Below are 7658 nucleotides of genomic sequence, written 5' to 3'. Positions count from 1 at the left end.
TAGCATATTGTGACGTATTCGTTCTGATTTTGGTTAGATTCGATGCACATGGAGGCCAATTCAAAGGGCAAAGGCGTCGCGAGCTAGGGATTCTAGCCGGTTCGAGGTGAGTAATGCTTGTAAATGATGTTCTGAGGGTTTGAAACCCCGGATTGTGCATCGCAGTACTATATTGAGGTGAGGCACACGCTCGATGACGAGTGTGGGGTCGTGTACTATTAGGGATTTGGACTTGGTCCATCCCGATTGATGATTTTACCGCGTATTTGATTTAAAACTATTTTTTATCATCGTTTATTGGGCTGATTGCCATATTTGGGCTTCGTGCCAACTATTTGAACCCTTTCGGGTCTTTTATTCGATATTTCCTTACTGTTTTGACTTATTATTTGAACTCAGTCATATTAAATTCCACTGTTTTACTACTCAGCCATTTTTACTCAGATTTTTAGATTTAAATGATATTTTAAATGATGTTTGGGCTGAGAAACACTATTTTACTATTGCCCGAGGGGCTTGTGATGATTTTTGACTGAGTAAGGCTGAGGGCCTATATTGTGAGGAGATACTGATACTGATTGGAGGCCAAGAGCCTGAGATATGTATGCCACGAGGTGGCTTGATTGATATGAGGCCGATGGCCTGGATTTGATACCACAAAATGGCTTGTTATTGCGCTTGGGCCGTAAGGGGCCCCTCTAGGAGTCTGCACACCCCAGTGAGCGCGGGTACCCATTGAGATGTGAGATTGAGCTCGAGGGGCTGTTACTGTTGTGAGTTGTTGCCCGAGGGGCGGATGTGGTGGTACTGAGCCCGAGGGGCGAACTTTATTTGTTTACCTTATCATAATTATCTGTCAATTACTTGTTTACTGGTTTAAAGAGCATTTTTCCTGATTCTTACTCGTTTTCCTGATTTTAAATGATTTTACTACTTCATTATAGACTGCCATAAGCTTTACGTGTTTTCTTGCTTTCAGTTATTGTTTATATTCATTACTCACTAAGTTGGAGTACTCACTTTACTCCCTGCACCCTGTGTGCAGATTCATGCGTAGCTGGTTCCGTTCTGGAGTGTTGATTCCTCCAGTTCCAGGCGGGCTTATTCGGAGATTACGAGGTAGTTGTTGACGTCCGCAGCCACGTGTCTCTACTCTTCTATCATTTCTGTTTCTTACAAACACTTGTAGTAGTTTATGACTTTAGTAGACTGTACTGTGACTCGTAGATGCTCTTGACTTGTGACACCCCAGTTAAAGCTGTGTCGGGTTGGATTTCCTCATTTTCTTGATATTTACGCTATTCCGAATTATTAAATCATGTTTAGATTATTTTGTGTTGTTTAACTGCTCTAAAAGATGAATTTGATTAAACTGGCTGGCTTTGTCTTCACAAGAGGCGCCATCACGACCGGGTTCGGGGCGAGGGTCGTGACAGTATCGTTCTCTTTTATGAAAGTTGGAGATAAATTAGTATTTCTAGTGATTAATTGGTGGTTTAGTTATGGTGGAGACTTGTATTGGTTAATTGACAAGTTGTCAATTGTTTTTGAATCTTGAGGTTATTTCTTGTACCTTCCTCTTTAAATCTCCACTATCTTCCATCAAGGCTGAATGCATCAAAAAAATGTTAATGTCTATGTTGCTTCTCTAGTTCACTAATACAATCTTATCTAATTCTCCAATTCGGTGCGCACAAGTAAATAATAGTAAAAAGAAATTAGCAGCACATATATCTTACACTAAGAAGGAAACCCTTAATTGGAGAATCTGATGAATTCTTATACCTAAATAGTGCAAGGGAAAAGCCTTAGCTAGAGAGACATGTCCATTGAGCTACCAATCTTGTTCCTTTTTTGACTTTTCCCGCTAAGTAATACTGTTCATGACTATCTCTGAAATTGAATAAAATACACAATTTCTTATATGTAATAGCAGCTAAACCAAACAATTCGACAGAATTGACATTAAAGTAAAATGAAACTTGGACTCAACACAAAAAGAGATACATAGAGAGAGATAGATAGAATCCATATATATAGTAAAACAGAAAATCAGCAAGAAATACCGAAGAGAGAAGAGCAAAGGCGATAAGATGAGAAGACTATGCGGTGGGTGCAGGAGTAAGAGACGTAGATAGTTGTACCTATTTACAAAAAATGACTGTAATACCCTGAGATTGAATTTTAATACCACGAAGCAGACACGTCGAAACCAATGGCTTTTCTATAATAACTAGGTGGCGTTAGTCCGTGCCAGCACGGGTCCAATATGATAAAAGTTGAAATTATTATTTTCTTAACTTTATTTTGACATGAAATGGCAGGAAAGAGGAACTGATGCATATAAAGGATTACCAAATACGAACAATATCACTGGATATTAGTTAGATATCTCGGATATTGTATGATCACTAAATGACTATTTTTGTTAATACTATTTTCGGATGTCACTCACTTTTGCATTTAAATCCGTCATGTTGGTTATGCATATGAAGTAAAGGAATGAATTCCTTTGAGCTATTATGTAGAGGCTAGTTGAGATTTTATAGATAAGCAGAAATAGAGCTATATACTACTTAAATCTACCCTACGGCAGAGAAATATTTGTAGATTAATGCTGTTTTCAGTAATTATTAGAGAAGAAACATGTCACGAAATATGTTTTCGTACACTTATAAGGTTTTGCTAGGATGCTTTATAAAGCAAAGTATTACAGGCTAAAGGGAGACAGTGTATTTAAAAGTCATAACTATTCATTATCAGGACAGAATTGTTGTCCACATACAACAATGTGACTTTAAGAGTATTTAGCAACATGGTCACTGTCTTCACCTGTCCATCCAGTTTTTTCATTATGTTGGACCAACCATCAAACATGTAGCTCGTGTGAATGATTCACATTAGAGAGTAATCTTCTCAAATACATTCAGTGATATCCAACGTAACGCCCACAAAAATCAAATGAGAGCTTTGGATAAACTTGTGAGATGCATTCATCTGTAAGATACTGGATGATTGGTATTTTACCGCAGCTGCAACTTCTGTAGAGGTCGTTAAGTTATCAATTATAACCTTAAAATGAGATTCAAGTATCTTTTGAACAATTTTTGCATTTTTGAGCAATGGACAGACATAAAAACCAATTACTTCCATAGGACATGGGGCATTCAGGAATAAGAAGCTTAATATTTATCATGGTTAAAAAATAATCCAGTCAAATGTAGATATCATTCTCAAGTGCTTTCATGTTATTTACAATTGATTCATCATCCAATATATGTTATTCAACGAACACTTACAAGAACCATTATAACTATCAACACCAGCCTGAATAATAAACAATATCAAAATCAAAAGCCTTAGAAGGACCAGAGTAGGCAAGGAAAAAATATATTACATGTGGACTTCACTACAGATTCAGCAGTAGAGAGTTTTACCTCTGTTACACAAATAGGATTTAAATGAATCAGCTAAGCAAATCCAGATTGTGCCATAGAGAGATGGCCTGCACAATAAGTAAAATAATGTCCTAGAAGAATTAAATATTGAACCATGACTATCTGCTCCAAAAGATGGAATGGCAAGGAGATGATTTTAACATGAAAAAATATATATAGAAACTATCTCTGTTTGATCAATGCTGATATTTAACTTATTCTCTTGTCGGAAAAGATGGATGTATGTCAAGGAGAGACGCTAAGTGCAATATGTTCATCCTAGTTAAGAATTAATATTTTCAGAAGTGGAACATTTCCTCCAAGTAATTATTTATTTGAAATAGTTTGAAAGAAAAAGAGGAGTAGGACGAAGGTCAAATATGGATTATACCTGCTGAATATATGTTTCTGCTAATCAGGTATGGGTTTCACATCCTGTCTAGTCACTTCCTTTGAACGTTGCTAGCTCGGAGAAGCATTTATCAATGACTCAGAAACGTTGCTGTAGTTACTTTTTTTGCTTCCTCTCAGCCTCCCGTCCTGCGGCTTTTACATTTCAACTCTTTCAGCTTCCAGCCTAGCCTGCATCTGATGGAATAAACTTATTATTACCCACAAGGACAAAATTCAATAAAAAACTACCGCTTCAATTGTTTGCAGAATGATTAAAAATAACTAATTCAGACAATTCATTTGGCAGTAGATGTGACAGATAGACAGCTAGATTTCATAGGAAAACCAAGGATGCTAGAACCTGGGGAATGTGAGCATTGGCACTTGTACAAGTGTGCTACAGAGAAGAAAAAAGCAGTTTCAATAATTATTAAGATTCAACAATTAAGACTCAAGGGCAGGTGACCAGAAAGGCAAGTGGATAAATATAGTTTTCTTCTTCTGGAAGAAAGTTTTGTAGTAAGCATATGCACCAATTTCCAATGAGCATATCTGATAAAATAGAAAAAAAAGATACTTACTTTGTTGCCGGGCTTTTTCTTCTTGAAGAGCTTTTTTATTTTCTCTTGGTTTCTTCTCGAGCTGTAACATTTCTTATTCTCCTTTTTCACTTTGAGATTTGTGCTCGTGATCCCTTCGCACAACAGTTATGTGATCACCAAGTATTTCTACACAATAATATTGAAGTCAGATGTATATTCTCACTAAAATTTAACTGTAAAAATATGTAATGGTAATTAAACTTCGAAATCTGGGTACTCTGAACATGTATAGAGTGAACAACAAACATTAACAAAAAGTTAAGATTAAGGAGGTCGCTAGCCTATATAGCTTTAATTGTCTGTTCTTCTCATATCTTAATCCCCGTCATCGTTTGAAGTCAAATCTTAGCATAACACCCAGATGGAGAATGTACAAAAATTAACATTGAAGATTTGTGAAAAAACATAGGCCAAATTGGTCAAGTATGGAAATAAACAGTCATATGTGGTAGTCAGTCTGAATTGAAGAAATTTACACACAGAAATAATTCAAGGCCTACTATCTCAGTCTAATCCAGTTAGCTATGTTTGTATATGCAGCAGTGGTTCCATGAGTAGAGTAAAGGTAGGTAATATCACTGATAAATACATCAAAATCGAATTTTCATGATGTCTTGGTCTTTCGCATGTGATCTTCAACAAAGCACATTAATTAGCTTTTCGACCAACCTATTGGTGTATCTTTGTCCCTTGATAATTTTACATGCCTGGAAAAAGGATAATAAAGAATAGCTCAAAAATTGTGAAACATGAAGTTATAACACATCAAATTAAATGATGCTTGCTGAGTATTTAATTTCTGCTGCTGTAATCCTTCATTTTCTGTAAAGATAAAGAAAGAATCCAAAGAAAATCATGGCTTTTCTCTGGGAGTGGAAATTTCATCTCTTACTCTAGGAGCAAAAAATAATCAAAACCCCACGTAATACACAAACCAAGAAGCACAACTAAATATTTCAAGAAATAATAACCAATCCATTTAACCAAATAGCTCAAAACATCAAAAAATTCAAAACTTTAACTCAGAACTACAATAAAACCCAACTAAAGTTTAAAACAAGAAGTTCAAACGAAAATGTAAAAAATATTAATGGAAACTTGAAGTTGATTTTTAGAAATTGCAACCGTCTCTATGTTGATCCCTAAATCCCTCCTTATGATGTTAATGGAAATTTGTGCAATTTGTGTCCCATCGGAGGGCATCCAATTGAAAAGAATAAATTGTTACTATTGTCTTTGGGTTTAATACTCTATTTCACTTTCGCATGTTGAACCTTTCTGCCATTAGATGTAATCTGCAAGTATAACACATCATACTATCATAATGAACATATGTAACATTGCCAGAATGACTATAATACAAAATGAAAGAATACAGAAAATGAACAAATTGTACGTCAAACTGTTAGGAATGATGGTCTAAGTTAAAGAAGAAGCTTTTTCGATAATTTCATCATAGACTAAATTATATGTGGAGTGATCATCATTATGGTCAGCAGTAGCTGGTCTAATTAATACCTTGACACAGTTAGAGCCTAGTGCCTTTAGCTCTCGATAAAGCAATGTAGAAGAAGTTGAAAGAGAGTTAATTCTCTAGAAGCAAGCACAAAGTTCCAGAACAGAACAAAACGGTGGAAGGATAATACAATACAGAGTTACAAGTATTTGAGCTAAATATTTCTGTTTTTTAGGATCATCACAAAAAGGTAGGAGTATTTGGGAATATAAAGAATTCTTTTTTTTTCTGTTTATTAGCAGTGTTTTTTTTAAATAAAGGAAATTCAAGTTTGGCGTCCTAATTTCAATTTTATGGCTTCTTTATTATGATCTCTTTTTGTTGTTATTCCACAATGAGTACTTTTTATTATTACTCTTTTGAAACACGCAATAGGCAGATGTTGCTCTATTTTCTTCACAAACAAGCTGCCTAACTTACCCCACTCTTCACCAACCTAGAAAACTCAAAATAAGGAACAATACAAAAAGAGAGAAGCTTCAAAATAAGGACTAAGGAGAGAGAAAAGAAGAGAAATACTACTTAATTGTGTTTAAAAGAATAAACAGTAGCTCACTGTAGATTATTGCTTAATATTCACATGATTCTCACGCTTTAATGGAACTTTCTGTGTGGATAACAACTTCAAAAATTGAGTTCTCCTCCATTTGAATTTGATTAACCTTGACTATTTGGTTTTTAAATACTCGCCGCTCTTTCATTTCAAGGCAGTTGACCCACTTAACTTCAACTCTTTTTTATAGTAATATAATACAATATTTTAAGTTCATATTATGTGCACTTATACTGTAAGTCATGTAACTGATATTTCAAATATTTAGTAGTTGAACAAAGTTAGAGAACTAAAAAGGAAAAAGAGAAAGGTGAAATTGTCACGACCACAACCCCGGTCGTGATGGCGCCCAACACAATGCTAGGCAAGCCCGACCATTTCAGTACTCTCAATCCCTCACATAGAGTTCGTTACCAATTAACAGGGTTCAAATACCAAATTAACATAAAACACAAGTCTGAAACAGTGGATACAATGCGCGGAAAGAACGTAATAACATCACTACAAGCCCATCGATCCGGTGTCACGAGTCAAGAGCCTCTAATACAAGTATGAGAAACAGCCTAAACAAAAGATAGTCTGAAATACTGAAAGTAAAGAGGATAGAGGGAGAAATCGGGTCTGCGGACGCCATGCAGCTACCTCGATGACTCCGGTGAGATCTGAACAATAGAGACAGCTCAATCTACGCCTCCGGAATACCTGTATCTGCACACATGGTGCAGGGAGTAATGTGAGTACTCCGACTCAGTGAGTAATAGCAATAAATAATGACTGACGGAAAGAAATCTCGTAAAGAGCACTAAGCAGTTCTATATCAAGCAGTAAGAACATTTAAACAGCAACTAAATGAAGAAGCCAGGAAAAATCCTTTAAGCTAGTACCCAACTCATTTATTTCTCACAATAACCAAAATTATAGTATACTGCTGCGGCGTGCAGCCCGATCCGTATAAATATACTGCTACGGCGTGCAGCCCGATCCATAATATATATATACTGCTACGGCGTGCAGCCCGATCCAATAATAATAGTCGACTGCGCTCACTGGGGGTGTGCAAACTCCAAAGGGGCTCCTACAGCCCAAGCGCTATACTGCTGCGGCGTGCAGCCCGATCCACATAATATACAGCTGCGGCGTGCAGCCCGATCCATATA

The 7658-nt window shown here is 36.2% G+C and overlaps 1 long non-coding RNA gene across 2 annotated transcripts; it reads right to left on the bottom strand.

Moving 5' to 3' along the window:
• Positions 1-2627: 2627 nt before the first annotated feature.
• On the bottom strand, positions 2628-6097 carry LOC109219256. 2 transcript variants are annotated; one of them, XR_002066903.1, is made up of 5 exons: positions 5951-6097; positions 4412-4558; positions 3829-4025; positions 3438-3505; positions 2628-3041 (listed from the first exon to the last, which is right to left on the bottom strand). It is a non-coding gene; the product is annotated as an uncharacterized LOC109219256 (long non-coding RNA). The 2 variants fall into 2 exon arrangements; XR_002066904.1 differs by lacking the exon at positions 5951-6097 and adding an exon at positions 5102-5400.
• Positions 6098-7658: the final 1561 nt, after the last annotated feature.

The sequence above is a fragment of the Nicotiana attenuata genome, unplaced genomic scaffold, assembly GCF_001879085.1.
Source record: "Nicotiana attenuata strain UT unplaced genomic scaffold, NIATTr2, whole genome shotgun sequence".
Lineage (NCBI taxonomy): Eukaryota > Viridiplantae > Streptophyta > Magnoliopsida > Solanales > Solanaceae > Nicotiana > Nicotiana attenuata.
Note: the sequence above shows the minus strand (reverse complement) of the source record. Positions and strands in the feature narration are given on the sequence as shown.